Consider the following 19,481-nt stretch of genomic DNA (forward strand, 5'->3'; position numbering starts at 1 on the left):
TGAGTCTACCAATGACTGAAGTCCTGCAGATACCCTACCCCCTCTGGATTCCTAACCTACAGAAACTGAGGTAATAAATGCTTTTCAGCTAGCTTGTTTGGGGGTAATTTATTATGTCACAAGACAACCAAGATAGACCCTTAAAGATCTGGGTGGAGAAGAGATCTGAAGGACAGTGATGGATGGACAGAGTCTAATTAACATATGTAGATGGACAGATGGAAGTGAAACTACCTTGTACAATGAATTGTTGTAAATAAAAACATGGAAGAAAAAATGGATTAGGTGGGCCTTCCCTTCCTCTTGACCTTCTTTTTATATGGAAAGAGGATGTGCAGTGCACCATCTTGGATCTTGCAGGTGAAGGCAATATACTAGGGCTGAAAGAGCAGCAACCTAGATGGGGGCTGGGTCCTTGATGGACTCTTTTTTTTTTTTTTTTTGTCGGTTGTGGGGCTTGAACTCTGGGCCTGGGCGCTGTCCCTCAGCTCTTCAGCTCAAGGCGAGCGCTCTACCACTTGAGCTACAGCGCCACTTTCGGTTTTCTGGTGGTTTATTGGAGATAGGAGTCTCACGGTCTCTCCTGCCCGGGCTGGCTTTGAACCGCGATCCTCAGATCTCAGACTCCTGAGTAGCTAGGATTACAGGCGTGAGCCATCAGCGCCCGGCCTTGATGGACTCTTACAGCAGGGTCAGCTCAGACTTCTATATGAGAGAACAACAAACCTCTCTATTAATTAAGCCAGCACTTCTCAACCTCTGTTAGTCCCCCCACCATGTGCTGTAAATGTGTTAGAGGTGCATGGAGCTCCTCCATTCTGGACCAGCTGCTTCTGTACACAAGTGGTCTGCTTTGAATTAAATGTTGAACTCAATGTGCTATTTGGAGGTGGGGCCATAGAGAGGTGATTAGGTCATGAGGTAGGGCCTTGATAAATGGGATTAGTGCCCTTGCAAGAGGCAGAAAGACCAGAAGCTCCCCTTCCACCATCTGAGGACAATGAAGAAGGCACCATTCATTAGCTAGCAACAAGCTCTCACCAGACACCAAATCTATAGTCCAGGGCTGTGAGAAATTTGTTACAGCAGTTGGTTTGAGCAGACCAGAGACACAGCTGTAGTCTTTTATCCCTGTGAGCTGTATGATTGTTATCATTTTCTCTGTGTTCTGTGGTAGGAATAAAACTTGTGAAGCTTTGGGTCTGTCCCAACTGATCAGATTTTATCCTAACAAATGTATTTTCCAAAGTGAGACATTGCTCATTTAATGCTGTCAATAGACTTTTTTTTTATATGAAGGGTTGATGTTTCCAATATATTCTAAGCATCCACAGATGCAATTAACTTGGAATCAACTTCTTTCTTCTTTCCTGAATCCCTGGTCTCTGGATCCTTTCCCCATGTCTGTCTGACATCTGGTAGTGTCCAGGTAGGGTGTTCCATTTCTGTGATAAGAAGAGGAGCTGTCTGGGAGGGGAAGGGAGGTGGGTGGGAGCGGTTGCTAGAAGCAAAAGCTCATCAATGGTATCAGTGGAACACATGGCACATTCCTCTCTTTGGTGATAGCTCAGGAATTCCTTGTGTTACACACTATTTTGTGTGCTTTCACTAACACCATGCTGTGTGTGTGTGTGTGTGTGTGTGTGTGTGTGTGTGTGTGTGTGTAAAAGGTCACTCTGTGTTTTCTATGTAGTTTAATGCAAACTCCATGGTGGAGGGTATGTGTCAATTACCCTTTAACTTGGAAGATACCAAGACCTAGAGAGGTGTTGGGTTTGTCTCCCCAGATGGTCAGTGGCAAGTTGGGTGAAAAGCCCAGCCCACAAAGTCCAGGACTTAACTTCTGTTGCCTTTCACAGCATCTGGGAGGTAGAAAAAGTTTCAGGTTCCTTCCTTCTTGCACCATTCTTTCTCCTTCTAGCTGAGGGGCACCAATGGAGTGATGGGGGTATAGAAAACACGTGGGAGGTGTTTCCTCACCTCCAGGCTCACCTGACCTCGTTTCTAGCCATCATGTGCTGAGTCTGGCGCCCTCAAGAGGCCAGGGAGGGAAGGGAGCAAAACTCCTGGCTAAAGCCATGGTGGTGGAAGCCTTCTTATCCTACAGGAAGATACCAGGAACTTAGAGCCATTTGAGAGTTCATGAACTCTCTTCCCTATACTTGAATTTCCTTGCTGGCCTTCTCCTTGCTGAGATGGTACAGGGAACAGATGTTGTTTGCAATCTGGTGTTCTGGTGGCACATGAAGTTCAGGTAGAGCCATCTTGTTGTTCTGTTCTCAAGGCTAGTGATAGCAAAACAAGAGGACTCTTGAGGGAAGACCAGAAGCGCATATGAGAAAGCACCTAGCACAGTGCACTTCCCTGGAGTTCAGGACCTGGATTCATTTTGAAATTCAATTTGGTGGCTGTATCAGTCAATTTACGTTGGGTCATGCAGAGTAACAAATGACCCTGTGATATTGTAAAATATATATTTATTCATCTTACCATTTCCTAGTACACAGCTCCTAGAACCTTTGGACTCTTCAGAGTGATGGTCTTTTGTATACTAATAAGTTGCATGGTAGCTGGCTACCCTTAGTAGCTTCAGGATGGGGATTGGCCACCAGAAGGACTCAGGGAGAACTAGGGAACTGGGGTTTGTGGCTTTTTAATCTTTCAGCCTCTGGGGAGCAGAGAGAGGCCAGAGATTGAGCTGATCACTAGTGGCCAAAGATGTAATTAATCATAGCTATGTAATAAAGAATCTATATCCACCCATACCCACCCTACCCCACCAAACAACAGGGATGTGGATTCTTTAAGAATGCCTCGATGAGCCAGGTACTGGTGGCTCACGCCTATAATCCTAGCTACTCAGGAGGCTGAGATCTGGGGGTTCAAACACAGCCCAGGCAGGAAAGCCTGTGGGACTCCAATAAACTCAGAAAAAAGTCTGAAGTGGCACTGTGGCTCAAGTGGTAGAGTGCTAGCCTTGAGCACAAAGAGGCTCAAGGACAGTGCCTAGGCCCTGAGTTCAAGTCCTAGGACTAACAACAACAAAAGAAAAGTAATGCCACTCTGGAGAGCTTCTAGAGGGTTCTGGATTGGGCATGGGAGCATGTATCCCTTCCATGTGACTTGGTCTAGACACCTCTTCCATCTGTCATTCACCTGTATCCTTTGCAGTAAGTGGTAAATGTAAGTAAAGCGCTTCTCTGAGTTCTGTGAGTTGCTCTAGCAGATTAATCAAACTGAGGAAGGGGCTGAAGAGGTGTTGGTTTGTATTAGCTCAGGAAAAAGCACAAATAAAACAACCTGGGGACACTCAGAAAGTATCTGCTGTAGAATTGCTTTTTTTTGGGGGGGGGGTCGGTCATGGAGCTTGAACTCTGAGCCTGGGTGCTGTCCCTGAGCTCTTCAGCTCAAGGTGAGTGCTCTACTACTTGAGCCATAGCGCCACTTCCATTTCTCTGGTGATTAATTGGAGGTAAGAGTCTCACAGACTTTCCTGCCTGGGCTGGCTTTGAACTGTGATCCTCAGATCTCAGCCTCCTGAGTAGCTAGGATTACAGGTGTGAGCCACCAGTGCCTGGCTGGAATTGCTTGATTGATGTGTGGGGACCCTCTTTCCCCCAAACAAACTTATCTGATGTCAGAAATATTCTGTGTTGAATGTTTTGTGAGGGTACTTTATTTTCCTATATTGAGTTAGCCCTAAAAATGCAATGGCTTAAACTGACAGGTTTATTTCTCATTCATTTTGAAAGTTCATTGTGAGTCTTACTGAGGCTCTGCTCCATTTCTCCCCACATCGGGACCCAGGTGGATGGAATAAGCCATTGTCTCTAATTTACCATGACAGAGGGAAAGCAACATTCTGGAGGGACTATGTAATTTCAATGTTCCCACTTGGGAACCACACACATAATTTCTGCTCACAATTCCTAGGCCAGAGCATCACAGCCTAACTCCCTCCCAATTTCAGCAGGGCTTAGAATGTGAGAGATAGGAGCCTAGAAGATGGAGCATGCTCATGAACCCAGTAACTGGACAAGAAGATAATTTCTCTGGACCTCCTTTATTTCATCAACAACTGGGAGTAGGGTCTGGAATCCTTTCACTTAGTCCTTTCCATAGGCAAAACGGAACCTTGACCTGGTCATATGCAAAAATTAACTTGCATTCAATCTCAGCATTCCAAGTGTGTGTGTGTGTGTGTGTTTGTGGGTGTTGGTCCTGGGGCTTGAACTCAGAGCATGGGCACTGTTCCTGAGCTTTTCTACTCAAGGCCAGTGCTCTACTACTGACGGCATAGCTCCATTTCTGGCTTTTTGGTGGGTTAATTGGAGATAAGAGTCTTACAGACTTTCCTGCCTAGGTTGGCTTTGTATCTCAATCCTTGGTCTCAGCCTCCTGAGTAGCTAAGATTCTAGGTGTGAGCCACCAGTGCCCAGCAATAAGTATTTTTTTAATTACTTGAAATGGATTATAGTATCTAGTGAAAAACTATACAACTTGAAAATGTACAAAAGAAAACCTTTGGGGTCTAAGGCTAAGCAACAGAGTTATCAATCTCTCTCTTTCTCTCCCTTACTCTCTCTTTCTCTTAGCAGTACTAGGGTTTGAGCTCAGGGCCTTGAGATTGCTAGGCAGGTATTCAATCAGTCATATCCTCTGCTCTCCTCTTTTGATGCTTTAGTTCAGGTAGAATCTCATGTCTCTGCCTAACGCTGACAATTCCCCTACTTGTATCTCCTGTTTAACTATTATAGCATGAGCCATGACACCTGGCTTATTGATTGAGAAATGGTGGTTTTGTTAACTTTTTGTCAGGGATGGTCTTGAACCTTCACTCTCTTGATGTCTACCTCCCAAGGAGCTGGGATTGCAGATATGAGCTATTATCCTCAGTCAGAGTGCTCATTCTAGATGCCAGAAACAAGAACCACAAAAGGAAACACTGATAAGTTGGGCCTCATTAAAGTATGAAAACTGCTCCACTAAAGATCCTTTTAAAGAGGCTCAAAAATGATACAAAGCTACACATAAAATAGAATCACAAAGACACATATATACACACATGTGCACAGGTAATTTCTAATAAAAAGTCAGGATGCATCATAAGTATTGTACCAATTCTACTTTCCCAGGGTTGATTCTGTGCCATAGTACAGAATAGCAACTCAGACTTTGGGAGAGGCTGGGGGAAGGGTACTCCAGACTTCCCCAGACATTTCTTCGCACCTTTCTGTGAATCTATAATTAAAAAGTAAGGCAACAACAACAACAACAAAAATCCCTTCAGCTGCCCATACGCAAACGTGCTTTAGGGACCCACATTGCATGCAAGCACCCATATAGTTAGGCTCCCAAATCACTCTTAGTCCCTAAGATGCCTCCCATATGGTTCTCTCCAAAAACAGAGGGGCTGGGGCCACTGTGTCCCCTCCTCCAGCAGAAACACCTGATTTTTGCCACATTTGTCAGCTTTTTATTTTTAAAGAAACCTTTGAGGTCAAGAGGTCTTGAAGTTTGATATTTTTGTCTTGAGAAGGGTTAGAAAAGCCTCACAGTGAGTGCTATGGTGTTTATGGTGGGCCTGTTCCCTTCCCACAGGATTGAGATAGCCTTTGTCACCAGATCCATCCATGTAAATATCAAATGATGCAAGGTACCACTGTTCTCCGTGAACAGGATAAGAATAGACTAAAATGTCTTACGTCACTTCAAGTCACCAAACGAGTTTTCTGTTCAGGATAGATTTAGCTCCAATCATCACACACACACACACACACACACACACACACACACACACACACACACACACACACACACACACACACACAACATGTGCAGCTGGTTTCCAGAGCTTCTGGACTGCAAAGGCGCAGAGCAACATGTGGGCAGTACAAGGCCCAGGCTCTGTCTGCTGGTGGGGGTGGGGGCGGGAGTCTGGGGATGCTCAGCCAGCAATTGCTCCCTGGAAGGCCTGAGACCAGACCCCAAGAGTGGGGTGCTCAGAGCTCCCACAGCCACAGTCCTCACATCCCACTCGGTGTCCATCCCCAGCAGAGATCTGCTAGGCCCTGGAACCCATACTTCCCTTGCTAGGCTGGTTGTGCCTAGAGTTCAAAGTCCGTCCTTTTTCTTCTCCCCAGAGCAGGCACACCTGGTTTGCAGCCCTGGCTTCTGACAACTTCAGACTCAAAGATGCTGGAGCAGGCTAGAGATGGAGACACTTTTGATTCCAAGTGCTTCAGACTCTAAGAGCTGACTCCTTTAGCTGATTCCTTCTTACAAACAGAAGCCAAAGCCAGGTGCTGGTGGTTCACGCCTGTAATCCTAGCTCCTCAGGAGGCTGAGATCTGAGGATCACAGTTTGAAGCCAGCTGGGACAGGAAAGTCCTGAGACTCTTATTTCCATGTAACCTCCAAAAAGCCCCAAGTGGAGGTGTGGCTCCAAGTGGTAGACCACTAGTGAAAAAGCTCAGGGACAGTGCCTAGGTACTGAGTTCAAGCCCCCAGAGCAGCACCAACAAAAAGAAAAAGAAAAACCAAGTTGCCAGGCTAGAGATGGAGACACACTAGCTGTGGGGTTTTACCCACGAAGGAACCACCACGGTCCAGAGACAGTGTAGACTCACACAGCTCAGGTACCAGATGGTTTCATGCACAGAGGCCATGGGGAGGGGGGGGGGGGAGAGGGGAGGGATGCAAGGATACTTAACCAACCTCCCAGCCACAGGGAAATGGACTTTTCCCAGGCTCAAGGGGAAGAAAGGGTCAGGGATCCGTGACCTTAGCCTCCCCCCGTGGACTGCACCCCGGTGGTGAGGTTGGCTCAGCCGAGGTAGGCGCAGCCATGGGCGGGCGGGACTGCTGGAAGGCAGCAGGCCACGGGGCCTGGACACGGGTGGGGTTGCCTTGGACTCTCCTGCTCACCACCCCCGGTAGAGTCACCCCCCACATCCCCTCCCCTCTTCAGCATCGGCCCCCCTCCTGCAAGCTGGCGCCTCCACTGTTCATTCCACCGCCCCCCCAGTCCTGCTCCAGCAATCGCCCCCTCTCCCAGGCCCCTGCCCCCCTGCCCCTCCTCCTCTACAGGCGCCCCATCCCTGTGTGGGCTGCTTTGACTCAGCGCCGGGAGCCCGGCTTAGGCAAACCACGCCGCACTGGACGCCATTCAAGCTTTTACAGGCCCTCAAATTGGGGCTGGAGCCGGAGAGGAAATACTAAAATCCTGTGTACACAACTTCTGTCTGTGCGCCCGCGCCGCCGGGCTTGCAGAGATCAGGCGGCGGCCAGGGACACATTTGCACTCTGTGCAAAGGCTCCTGCCCCTCCTACCCTCCCTCCTCCCCGACCCCCCGCTCTGCCTCTGACAGACAGCCGCCTGGAACCGGGGTCCTCCAAGTGGGCAGGGGTCGGGGGGAAGACAGGGAGGAGAGGAACTGCCTCAAGCCGGCCCTGACACCCCCACACCCCCAGAGTCCTCACCCAGCCTCTCCCTGCACCTCTCTACAATCCCACTCACTCCTGGGCTCCCACAACCCTGAGGCTCAGGGCTCAGTGACTGCCAGCAGGAGCCCCTACTTCCTCATCTGGGAAGTGGGGTTGAAAATGGCAAGCTAGTTGGCGGTACTGAACCACAGCCGGAGTTCTTGTTTATGGGATAACAGTATTCATCAGCACCAGCAGGAACCAGGATGTGTATGCAAAGTGTTGTCTACAGTTCAGCTCTGTTAATCTTCTTGGAGGCTCCAAGAAGTACCCCATGACCAATCCACTGACAAGCTAGGACCCTGAGGATGGAGAGACTCACCCGTAGCCACCCAGCTGGCTGCCGGCTGGATAACTGCACCTGAGCAGGGTTGGTTTGTTTTGTCCAGGTGTTTCTCAACCTCTGTAAAAGAGGAGCTGCTGGTGGCCAGCTCTGTGTGGCCCAAGGCATCCTCAGTCTGGCACAAAGCCCCCCTTTACCTGTGCCCCATCCCACTGTCCCAGCTTCTTCCTGCCCTCAACCACCACCCACTGCTGGTCTCCTGGGGGCCTCCCTCACCCCCACATTGATGGCCTTGGCTCAGCTCCTCTAGTTACCCCCAAAGCTCTGTCTGCTGACTACCTAAGTATCAGCCCCCCCCAGCCCTCCAGAGAAGGCTCCTCTTCCTGTGAGCTGCCAGCCATGCCCACCTTCTGGGACCTCCCACCCTGTTAATTCCGGCCTACCCTGATCTGTTCTGATTCCTCATCTAAATGAGAAATTGCCATTTAGGAGAATGAATTTTCACTGGTAGTACATCTAGGCAATTGGAGACCCCAATGAGGAGAACAGAAGAGCGGCCCGAGTCAGACATTACCCAGTGTTCTTGATGTCTGCTGCCAGTCTGTCATCGGGACACGGTGGTGCCTGTGCTCAGCCACAGGGAAGGACAAACACCTCCCAGCTACCCATGTCCCTTCCAAACTAACAGCCCACCATGATGGGCACCCAGCCTGGGCTCTAAGCCTGTTCACAGTCCAAAGACTTGGACCACACAGTGGATCTCCCAGACCTCCTCTGGAAGCTAGAACCCCTAAACAGCCTGAACCACCCCCCCACCCCGCCGTGCCTAAAATGGTGTCATGGGAGTGATGTGGGACCCACAGGCCTGGGTGAGTCCTGGTGCTGTGATTCCTTGGGATCTTGGGAAAGTTCCTTTTCTCTGAGCCTCAGTTTCCCCTGAGGGAGATTGTGTAGATCTCACGTTATAGTGTGTTTGAGAGCCTCCAGCACACTGGGAGAGTGTAGTTTGTTTCAGTGGAAGTCACCAGTGGAGTGACAGCCGCTCTAAGTAGGCTGAAGGGCTGTTTGATGGGATGGTCCAGTGTCTGGGGTGCAGCAAAGACGAAGGAGGATCAATGACAGGAAGGTTGGTATGCCCTCATCTGCTCCCTGTAGGATTTGTAGCCGAAGCCCTCGTTCCTCCTAGAGTAGGGCAAGTGTGTTCTCGACCCTGATCTCTGTGTAGCCTTGACTCTTGAAGAAGGGGTCCAGGTGAAGGCAGCCCAGACTCGGAGGGGCCATCCTCATAATGCCTAACAGAGCTGCACTGGCACCTGGTAGAGACAGTCCTATGAGATCTTAATTGAGTCACTCTGGGGGGTCTTCTGGAAGGGCCTAGGGCTGAGGGACCTGAATGGTAGCCCAAGGTGGATAAACTTGGAATATGTCACTGATACTTGCTAGTTAGTGTCACAACTGGACCCGCACATCTTGCATAGCCCTGAAAATCAGTGGCCTCGGAACAGGAATAGTGTGCATGGTATATTGGCGCCATCTGCTGGCCATTCTGGCTCAGCACTGGTCACTCACAGTACAGGATGCTGTGCAGCCCCCATACACTGGAGACCTCCCTCCCCCCCCCCCCCCCCACACACACAGCAGCCCTGGGCCCAGAAAGGCTCCTGATAGGTGGTAAGTTCATCTTCATAATACAGACAAAAAACTTAGGATCAGAGAAGTTAAGGAAGATGCTCTTGGGTCTCACAGCTACCAAATGACCAACCAGTCCTGCCCTTCAGTTCTGTCCTGAAACAATCATCTGAGACTACCACAGGACTCAGGCATACTGGAAACTGCAGTTTTTACTTCATTAAAAATTAATTTCTGGGGCTGAGAAGGTGGCTCAGTGGTAGAGTGCTTGCCTTGCATGCATGAGGCCCTGGGTTTAGTCCCTCAGCACCACATAAGCAGAAAAATCTGGAAGTGGCGCTGTGGCCCAAGTGGTAGAGTGCTAGCCTTGAGCTGAAGAGCTGAGGGACAGAGCCCAGGCCCAGAGTTCAGGCCCCAAAATCGACAAAAAAATCCAATTTATTCCATGCACAGTGCTAATGCTGTCATACCATCTACCTGTGCAATTAGTGAGATTCCCCATCTCAACTAACAAGTGAGGTGTTGTGGTGTGTGATTATTATCTAACTACATCAGTGGTGTAAGTAGGGGGATTGTGATTCAGGAATGCTCAGGGGAAAAAATGAGAGACCCTACCTAAAAAATAAAGCAGCTAGGCATAGTAGCTCTGTCTTTAATCTTACTTACTTAGGAAGCTAGCCCCAGACAAAAAGTACCTAATCCTCCTTCTCAACTAATATCTGGGTGTGGAGGTACATAGCTATCCTCATAGCTACAAGTGAGGCTGAGATCAGGAGGATCTCATTTCTAGGCCAGCCCTGACAAAAAATAATTCTCACACAATCATGTCAACGTAGTGGTACACATCTGTCATCCCAGCTACGGCATACAGTTTAAAAAAAAAATGAGGATCAAGGTTCAAGCAGTCTCCAGCAAAAAGTGAAATCCTATTTCAAATACCAGCGTTAAAAGGGCTAAGGGTGTGGTTCAAGTGGTAGTAGACCTGCAAGCACAAGGGTCTGAGTTCAAACCTTATTATCTCTAAAAAAGAAAACAAATCAGTTAATTCAACCTGGCTTTACTTCTGTTGGGGCAGCAAAAACATTCCTTCTTACCTTCTTTGGTAGGTTGGAGTCCATGCCATTTTTCCCTGGGCATGAAGAACCCAGGAGCCTCACAGAGCACCAGAAAATGGAGTCAAGAGAAAGATACATTTAGATCTTCAGTGTGGACCACCGTGAGCATCTTTGGAAGGCTGGACTGCTTCTCATCAACACTGGCAGTCCTAAGGCCAGACCTGCCCTTGCCCCTCCCACACGGAGCCTGGCCCTGCCCCTTCCTGGGGAGGGCACCACTGCCCCTGGCTGTGGAGTGAGTCTTTCTCTCTTTCCCCAACTCCAGCCTAATTCCTATCAACCACTCAAGGTTCTAGAACTCAAAAGCAGGAGAGGACAATTGAACAGGTACAGGAAAATATATCTGGAACAAAAGGCAAAGGTCATTACCTCTGGAAAACTTCCTATCCCTCTGAACTCTGTCGGGCTCTACCATGTACCTATGGGCCACTGCAAGTCCTTGGAGTGACCTTCATGTGGTGGCTGGTGTCAAGACATAGCTCCAATACGTGCTATGTTGGACTCCATGTGAAGACACTTGGGGTGAGAGAGTGGTCATGAAGCACATGGCTGGCCACCTCCCCAGCCAATGAAAAGAGGTTAGAGCAGACTGAGTAGAGGAGAAATGCCAGGAAGCCTGGCATTGGACTTGATATCTCTGGTTGTCACTGAAGCTATGCAAAGGGCCTCGTGTGGCTCACTGTGGCCCTCTGGGTTCTTTAGTGATGAAATCTGTAATGACCCATCTTGAATCTTTGACTACAAAGCATTGGATTATGATGAAATGCTGCCACGAGTTTCCAGAGGATGGCAGCCTGGGCCTGCTGGGAAATGTGACTTCAGTGTCTCGGAGCGCTTACTTCTATCCTGGGAAAGCTTAAGATTCAACATAAGGAATTGAAACTTTCTGTTTTGGATTCATCTGTATGTTTGTTCTTTTAAAATACTGTAATAGGGGGCTCAGTAGTAGAGTGCTTGCCTTGCATGCATGAGGCCCTGGGTTCGATTCCTCAGCACCACATAAGCAGAAAAAAAAGCTGGAAGTGGCACTGTGGCTCAAGTGGTAGAGCGCTAGCCTTGAACTGAAGAGCTGAGGGACAGCGCCCAGGCCCAGAGTTCAGGCCCCATGACCAGACCCAAAAAATAAATAAATAAAAAATAAAATAAAATACTGTAATAGAAGCCAAGAGCCTCTGATTTACATCTCTAATCCTATCTACCCTGGAAATCTGCAGAAATGAGGTTTGGAACCAGCCCAGGCAGAAAAATCCACGAGATTCTATTGCCAATAAACTAGCAAAATGCCAATCTGGAGGTTGGCTCAAGCAGTTGAGTGCAAACCATGAGCAAAAACACTGAGAGATTCTGAGATTAAGCCATGGTACAGGCAAAGAAATAAACACTATAATAGACAAGAAGCTCTAACGTGAGGCTCTAACAAGAGGCTCTAAGATGGACAATCAGCCTGCTGCTTCTGGCTTCAAATATGGAATTGAATTTAGACGAGAGATTTTAAATTGGAAAGGGAAAGAAAATCTGATTCTATTTTTATGAATACCATTCGGATTTAAAGATGCTTCACTATATTAATAAATTTTATTTCTTAGACTTATAAAATGCACTGATTGAAGCAATTTTGCTTGTTAAGTTCCTAAATTTGTTTTGTTTGACAACCAAAGAACCCATAAAGGAAACGTAATGGATGAAATTCATAATGTAGTTCAAAGTGTTCAAGAGAATTTAGTTAATTACATGATTTTTAAGGCAGCTTAACATCTTCAGTTTGACTTAATAGCTCATTAGCTAAGTAAATTGAAGATCACTGTTCTTATCATTCTCTATTTATAAACAGAATAACAAGATTTGTAGACTGAAGCAGTTTAAGGATAACTAGGTTACTGGCATTTTAATGAAGGCAACATTAGCTTAAAGACCAAATAACTGCAGAGTCCTTTCTGGCTTGCCCTCAGACATTACACACACACACACACACACACACACACACACACACACACACACACACACACACACACTCACACACACACTCACACACACACACACACACACACACACACACAAACACACACCAATTCACAGTGACCGCAAGGAATACTAATAGCCACCATTTGTGTTCTGCTTTGCCCGGACGATCTCATTTAGTCTTCCAGGGCAGCTGAGAAACACCAGGAGGTTAATAATCTGCTAAGGCCACATATCTAGGAGAGAGAAGATGGAGACATGATCTGAGTCAACTCTAGAGCCTCCCTCTGAACCAGTGTTGGATGATCTGTGGACCTTGGTGTGCTGTGTTCACACTAAATGGCTGGAGACCCAGCAAATACTTCCTTGATATATGCTGTCATTCTTTGGTGTCCATGTACAGGTGGTTCCAGGACCCTGTAGATACTGAGATCTACAGATGCTCACATTCCTCAAATACAATGGTGCAATACTTGCATACGACCGATCCACATCATCTCTAGACTCCTTGTCCTACCTAATGTAATATAAACACTATACAAATAGTGGTTAGAATAACAACTTTTATGGTTTCTGGAATAATGATGTGTACATTTGCAGCCATAGTAGGCCTAATCTCATGGTATATGACAGAGTTTCGAAGCACTCAGTACTCAGAGGATGCTGGGCAGAGCCTAGGAGTTGCAGATCAGAAATGTAGAGTTGGCCTGCACAGCATTGGTTTGTGGTGCAAGATTCAGCTTTGCTTTGGTATCGTTTATGATCACATCATTTCCTTCTGTCTGAATGACAGCTGTCCAGAAAAATAACTCAATATTATGTGTGCTATTCAAAAAATAGACAAGGCAGAAAATATGGATAAGAAAGAACCAGTATAGCAAATCCCAGTGACAAATGTGATAGACTAAATCCAACTGTATCAGTAATCACAAAATGTGACTAGTCTATATATACCAATGGAAAGAGACAAATGGAGTGAATCATATAGAGCAAAATCCAGTTAGGTGTTGTTTACCAATCAACTTTAAATATAAAGACATAGCTAGGACTCAGGGTGTATATTGAATGGTAGAGCACTTGCCTAGCAAGAACAACACCTGGTTCAAATTCAGTATCATCAAATCAAATATAAAATAATATAACCAAAATAAGTAAAAATCCACCCACAAAAATATATGTAGTTCAAAAAAGATGGAGAAAGAAATATAGTGCTTTGACACTTATTAAAAAATGCTAAAGTAGAGCCTCAGAAGGTGGCTCAGTGGTAGAGTGCTTGCCTCACATGCTTGAGGCCCTGGGTTTGATTCCTCAGCACCACATAAACAGAAAAAGCCGGAAGTGGCACTGTGGCTCAAGTGGTAGGGCACTGGCCTTTGAGCTGAAGAGCTGAGGGAGAACGCCAAGGCCCAGAGTTCAAGCCCCATGACCAACAACAAAAGAAAATAAAAAATACTAAAGTAATGATTGTGATTTCAGACAAAACAGGTTTGGAACAAGGAAAATCACCAAAGATAGAGAAGAATAACATAAAGAAAAAAAGGATCAATTCTCCAAGAAAGGGCAACAATCCTTAACATGTACATATAGCAGCAGAATGTTAAACTACATGAAGTAAAAACAGATAGGCCCACAAGGAGCCACAGACACATCCACTCATTTCTTTGGTGAGGCCAATAGTTCTCCATCAGTGATTGATATAGAAGACAGAAAATCAGTAACTACCAAATGGAACAGTATGATAAACAGTTTGGATAGAAATGACATCTGTAGAGCACTTTATACATTCATAGCAAGAATATGCATTCTATCTAAGTCCCCTGGAAACTTCACTAAAGTCTGATAGGTAGCTAGCTAGATACATACATACATACATAGATACATACATACATAGATACATAGATACACATATATACATACATACATACATAGATCAATAGAATAGACACCCAAAATTCATACAGGAAGCTCTAATAGCAATATGTCTGTATTTGGAGTTGAAGCCTCTAAGGAAGTAGTTATGGTTAAATGAGGTTCTCAGGATGGGGACCTAGTTCAAGAATATTAATGTCTTTATAAGAAAAGACACTAGAGTGACCTCTCCCTCTCCAATTGTGTATCTACACAAAGCAAGAAGGCAGCCACCAGTGAGCTAGTCAGACAGTAACCTTGCTGGCACTCTGGTCTCAAATATTCAGTCTACAGAAACATAAGAACATAAATTTTTATTGTTAAAGTACCCAGCCTTTGCCATTTTTAGCAGCTTCAGTAGACTAAGACACTAAGAAAGATCACATTCTGGGCAATAAGGCACATCAGGGTAATGCATTTCAAATAATAGACACTATACAAAGTGTGGTCTTAGTCTATAATGAAATTGAAAGTAACACATATAATGACAGCCATAGAGTTTAAACTCCAGCAGCTCCACACACTTGCTTTGCTGGTGCCCCCAATCAGCAGGTGTGGGGGCCTCCCAGCACTGTCTCTTCCTCAGTACATGAATGTGTAAACCATGTGTTGTGGTTGGTTGCAGGGTTCCAAAGCATGCCCAGGGAAAAGCCACCAGCCTCTCTGTTTAGTGACCTGGAAACAGAGCTTTCTATAGCCAGGACAGATGAGAACGGAGAATGTGGCTCAAGAGAAGGTCTTGACGACATCAGAGGACATCAGAGATTCAAGCCTTGGGACTGGCAGCACCGGAATTAAAAAGGAGGGTAAAGTGCTAGTGCTGGTGGCTGTCATCATAGCTACTGAAGAGGCTGAGATTTAAAGATCATGGTTCGAAGCCAGTCTGGGCAGAAAAGTTCCCAGGAACTTCTTATCTCCAATTAACCATCAGAAAACCAGAAATGGAGCTATGACTAAAAGTGGCAGAGCATTAGCCTTGAGCAAAAGAACTCAGGGACCATACCCTGAGTTCAAGCCCTACAACTTACCAAAAATAGAAGAAGAAGAAGGAGGAGGAGGAGGAGGAGGAGGAGGAGGAGGAGGAGGAGGAGGAGGAGGAGGAGGAGGAGGAGGAGGAGAAGAAGGAGGAGAAGAAGGAGGAGGAGGAGGAGGAGGAGGAGGAGGAGGAGGAGGAGAAGGTGGAGGAGGAGGAGGAGGAGGAGGAGGAGGAGGAGGAGGAGGAGGAGGAGGAGGAGGAGGAGGAGGAGGAGGAGGAGGAGGAGGAGGAGGAGGAGGAGAAGAAGAAGAAGAAGAAGAAGAAGAAGAAGAAGAAGAAGAAGAAGAAGAAGAAGAAGAGGAAGAGGAAGAGGAAGAGGAAGAGGAAGAGGAAGAGGAAGAAGAAGAAGAAGAAGAAGAAGAAGAGGAAGAAGAAGAAGAAGAAGAAGAAGAAGAAGAAGAAGAAGAAGAAGAAGAAGAAGAAGAAGAAGAAGAAGAAGGAGTGTTGTTTAACAATTATACTGAGCTATAATTCACATTCCATACAACCCATCCATTCAAAGGACATAATTTAACACTTTTTAGTGTAGTCAGAGATGTGCATTCATCACCAAAATTAACCTTAGAAAAGAAAACCTATGACTCAAAACCAACTGCTGAGGGAAAAGCTGGGGTAAAAGCAGGGAAGAGGTGACATTCTCCAAGGAGAAATGTACCTGCCTTATGTAACTGTAATCCCTCTGTATATTATTTATAACAACAATCAAAAATTAAAATTAAAAATGCCCCCACCTTCACCATTTCTTCTAGCCCTAGGTAGCCATTAATAACCTTTTTGTCTCTATATATTTACCTATTCTAGATATTTCATATAAACTGGGTCATATAATATTATATGGTTCTTCTTTCATTTGGTATAATGTTCTCATTTATGTTATATCAGTATTTCGGTCTTTTTATGACTGAATGATATTCCATCAAATAAACATAGTAGATTTTATTTGATTCATCAGCTGATGAACATTTGGATTGTTTCCATGTTTCTGGTAGATATGAACAATGCTGTTATGAATGTGTTCACATTTTTGCATGACCATATCTTTCCTTCCCTTTGGACATATAACTGGGAGTGGAATTGCTGAATCATGTAGCTAATCCATATTTAATCATTTGTGGAGCTGTCATACAGTTTTTTTAAAGTGACTATATCATTCTCCTAAGCAATGCACATTTTAACTTTTCCACTTCCTCGTTAACACTTCCTATTACCTATTACTGGTGTTTAAATTTATGGCTTCATGCTTGCGAGGGAGGCATTCTACTTCCTGAACTGCTTGAGCTAATTGCCAGCCATCATCTCCTCCCCTTTTTTTGCTCTAATTTACTTTAAAGTTTTATTTTATTGTTTTGTGCTGTTATAGGGACTTGAACACAACCTTGTGCTCTCTGTTGGCTATTTGGTGCTCTACCACTTGAGCCACGCTTCCAATTCTGGCATTTTACTAGTTAATTGGAGACAGGGTCTCATGGACTTTTCTACCCATGCTGGCTTTCAACCAGGATCCTCAGATCTCAGCCTCCTGAGTAGCTAGGATTACAGGTATGAGCCACCAGTACCTGGCCTACATGTGTATTTTCTCTCTCTGTGTGTGTGTGTGTGTGTGTGTGTGTGTGTGTTTGTGCGCTGATTGTAAGGTCTACTCTGGGCTATGCAGGTCCTGTAGACACCTCCCTACCTCTTGGCTAAGTTTCTGCCCCAAATCTGTGTTGCCTAGGTAACTGGAATACCTGGAAGCAGTCACCTTCCCCTCCTGCTAGGTCACATCCTGGGCCACCTCTGGTCACATGCCTCCCATCTAACCTTAGGAGGGTCCCAGACCCTGAGGTCACATCCAGATCCAGTGTGGGACCTTTCCCTCATCTGGCCACACTTCTTCCTGTCCCTGGCCTACCTAAGTCACGGCCCAGGGATGGGTCACCCCTTTCTGCCATGCTTTTCCACCGTGCGGGGTGGGGGCAACAGTTTGGTAAATAAATTTCTTTCCTGCCTGAATACTGCGTGGTGTTCTCTTCATCGCTACCTAATGAAACCTACCTATTTAATACACCTCACACTGATCTTGGGGCTTGAACTTATGGCACTGCTGCTGTTCCTGAGCTTTCCTGATAAAAACTAGCACTCTACCACTTGAACCACAGCTCCACTTCCCTCTACATGTACTATTTATATCTATTTATATATTTTTTATTATTTATGTATTTATTTATTTATTTTGTCAGTCAGACCAATATATATATATATATATATATATATGTATTTATTGTACATCAGGATTACAGTTACATGAGTACATTTGTTTTTGAACAATGTCACCCATTCCCTCCCTCTCTTTGTACTTTTTAAAAAAAAAATTAGCCTTTACTAAAAATAGTGTCACGTATATAATAAAACTAGAAGCACAAGTCTGACAAAAGTATAAAGTAGAACAGTTGATAGTTTAGAGCTTGAGAATGAAACCAATGGAGCTAGGAAGGTGGCTTAGTGGTAGAGTGCTTGCCTTGCATGCATGAGGTCCTAGGTTCGATTCCTCAGCACCACATAAGCAGAAAAAGTTGGAAGTGGTGCTGTGGCTCAAGTGGAAGAGTGCAAGCCTTGAGCTGAAGAGCTGAGGGACAGCGCCCAGGCCCAGAGTTCAGGCCCAACGATTGACAAAAAACAAAAAAAACAAAAAACAAAAAACCAATGAAGATGATAATGTACATGAGATATACTTAAATGCTTCATACTTACTAACTTACCAATATATCTTAAAAACTGTATATGGATCATCTAAGACATTTGTTTGTAGCTTCTGATGCAGTGAAGATGGGAGTAGATTCACCATTCTGAGCCCCCATGAACCTCCAGCGATGGCGCTCTACACTGGTCTGGGATCACTTATTGAGTAGAAAGGAACAATATTATTTAATATTCAACAACAAGCCACAGATGCTGACATTGTTTCCATTTGAAAGAGAAGGAAATTAAAGGAAAGTATCAAAACTGGCTTAAAAGATGCAGCGTAAATAAAGGGGAAGACTAACCAATTAGTATAGCTCAAGAGTTAGCCTCAGTGTTTCCTTAAATAAATGCCAACATATAGATAAGTGCTCAGATTAAGCAATCTTTGGCTGCAGGTTCTTTGGGACATAAGTCCACAAACAGTCGCCAACTTTCTAATAAAGATCCGAATATGCTTTCTATAAAAAAAAAAAAGGAAGGAAGAAAGAAAAGAAAAAGATATCTTAGCTATGAGCATAGGTGTTTTATCTCTCCGCTTCTTGGCTGCTATGCTGTGAGCTGCTATCTTGTCACATACTCTCTACAGTCATGGACAAAACCACCAGAAGCTGTGAGCCTACATGACACTTTCCTTCCCTTAAGTTCTTTAGGTCTGGTTGGCAGAGCTAAACCCAAACACACACATCTAAAAATTCTCTCTTGTTCCTCATGCCCCTCTTTTTTTTTACTTTGGATGTACTAAAACATTCACTTGAAGACAGTAGGAACTTCTCAGCTTCCAGTACTTGGAAAATGATAAGCACATAAGAAATATTTCTTTGGCAATTCTGCATTGAAAACCTGTGTGTGTGTGCACTGCAATCTCCTCTAATATTCCTCATATGCCGCATCCTTTTTAGTACAAGATGCTTAGCGGAACCTTGCACAGAAGCACAGAAGACAGCCCCACCTGACCCTGGCTAGGATCTGAAGCTTTTTGGAGGATGCAAGTAGAACTGATGACAAAACTCCCAAAGTCTGGATCCTCCAATTGTCCAAAGACAGATAATCCTTCCGTTTCTCTGGACCCTCTGCCAGCCATAGACAACCTCATAACCTGTAAGTCATTCATTTCATCTGGTGTCATTATTCTGACACATAAGAGACCAACAGAAAACTACCAAGGAGCATATGGCCCCGCCCATCACTTGTGATGTCATCTTCCCCTCCAGCCCCGTCCACAGCATCACAGAGGTGCTGCATAGCTACAGAGTCATATCCTGGTGTTCACATTCTAGACTCAGATTGATCACAAAGTTCACTTTGTTTCAGATCCAAGAGCGAGAGCCATGGCACACACGCCACA

The 19,481-nt window shown here is 45.5% G+C and overlaps 1 long non-coding RNA gene across 1 annotated transcript; it reads right to left on the reverse strand.

Annotated features, from left to right (window-relative positions):
- Positions 1 to 13,089: 13,089 nt before the first annotated feature.
- LOC138825165 (uncharacterized) lies at positions 13,090 to 19,252 on the reverse strand. Its single transcript, XR_011371363.1, has 3 exons — positions 19,086 to 19,252; positions 18,154 to 18,291; positions 13,090 to 13,264 (listed from the first exon to the last, which is right to left on the reverse strand). It is a non-coding gene; the product is annotated as an uncharacterized lncRNA (long non-coding RNA).
- Between the last annotated feature and the right edge of the window lie 229 nt (positions 19,253 to 19,481).

The sequence above is a fragment of the Dipodomys merriami genome, unplaced genomic scaffold (genome assembly GCF_024711535.1).
Source record: "Dipodomys merriami isolate MVZ:Mamm:240054 unplaced genomic scaffold, mDipMer1.0.p SCAF_136, whole genome shotgun sequence".
Taxonomy (NCBI): Eukaryota; Metazoa; Chordata; class Mammalia; order Rodentia; family Heteromyidae; genus Dipodomys; species Dipodomys merriami.